The sequence below is a fragment of the Octodon degus genome, unplaced genomic scaffold (genome assembly GCF_000260255.1).
Source record: "Octodon degus isolate 3935 unplaced genomic scaffold, OctDeg1.0 scaffold00238, whole genome shotgun sequence".
In the NCBI taxonomy this organism is placed as follows: domain Eukaryota; kingdom Metazoa; phylum Chordata; class Mammalia; order Rodentia; family Octodontidae; genus Octodon; species Octodon degus.
Genome location: NW_004524814.1, coordinates 1,656,733 through 1,658,094, shown reverse-complemented (window position 1 = coordinate 1,658,094; position 1,362 = coordinate 1,656,733). Strand labels below are relative to the sequence as shown.

Genomic DNA, 1,362 nt, shown 5'->3' with positions numbered 1-1,362 from the left:
TTCTTTTTTCTTGTTGGAACTGGGAATTAAACTCAGGCCCTTGCACTTGCCAGGCAAGCACTTATTCTAGTGAGCCATCTCCCCAGCCCCTCTACTAGGTTTCAAAATTAGAAAGTGTAAATCTTCCAGTTTTGTTCTTTTTCAAAATTGGTTTGGCTATTCTTGGCCTCTTGCTTTTCCACATGAAGTTTTAGGATTGGCTTCTTCATTTCTGCAAAAAAGACAACTGGAGTTTTGGGATTGTATTGATCTATAGATCCATTTGAAAGTATTATAACCTTACACGTGTCTTCCAACTCCTGAACATATGATATCTTTCTGTTTATATAGGTCTTCTTTAAGCTTTTTAGCAATAGTTTATAGTTTTAGCAAAATTTGTACTTCATTGGTTAAATTTTTTTTTTCTTAATTTTATGTATTTGGTAGAGGATCTCACTATGCAGCTCAGACTCATCGTGATCCTGCTGTTTCAGCCTCCCCAGAGCTGGGATTACAGTATGCACCACCATGTCCAGTCTTGATGGCTGGCTTGGTGTGTCTGGGCACAGGGTTGGCACAGCATATGTTGCCAGGAATCAAACCCAGGTCCTTGCATTTGCCTAGGCGGGCACTTAGACCACTGAGCTATCTCTGCAGCCCTGGTTAAATTTATTTCTAAGTATAATTCTTATTATTGTACCAGGAATGGAACTCAGAGGTGCTTTATCCCTGAGCCACATCTGCAGCCCTTTTAATTTTTTGTTTGTTGCCCAGGCTACCTGGAGTTCTTCCTCAGACACCTGAGTAGCTAGGAATACAGGTCTGAGCCACTGAGCCCAGCGCTGTTTTAATATTTTAATGCTATTGTAAATGGAATTTTTAAAAAATTTCATTTTCTATTATTCAGTGCTATTGTATAGAAATGCAAGTGATATATGTATATTTATCATTCTGTATTGAACTTAGTAGGTTTGATTGCATGTGTGTGTGCACATGGTTATGTGTATGCATGTGTAGTTTTTAATCTTTAGGGTTTCCTATATTTGCAGATCATGTCATCTGCAAAGAGAAATTGTTTTGTTTCTTTTTTTTTTTTTTTTTTTTGTATTTTAGGGAAGGGTCTACAGGGTGTTCAGGGTCTTACTACTAGATCAGACTTGTAGTGATCCACCTGTTTACAGTCTCCCAAAAGCTGGGATTACAGGCACGCTCCACCATGCTCAGTCTCCATTGCCATCTCAGCTCACCCTGGGGGTGGGGCCAGTACGGCAGGCCTCAGGGATTGAACCCCAGCTTGCAGGTTCTTTCTTTCTTTCTTTCTTTCTTTCTTTCTTTCTTTCTTTCTTTCTTTTTTTCTTTCTTTCTTTCTTTCTTCTTTCTTTC

General features: G+C 39.1%; 1 protein-coding gene across 1 annotated transcript in view; it reads left to right on the top strand.

The window, feature by feature from the left end:
* Arsb (arylsulfatase B) overlaps nt 1–1,362 on the top strand; it is a 177,027-nt gene that overhangs the window by 5,796 nt on the left and 169,869 nt on the right. The window lies entirely within an intron of this gene.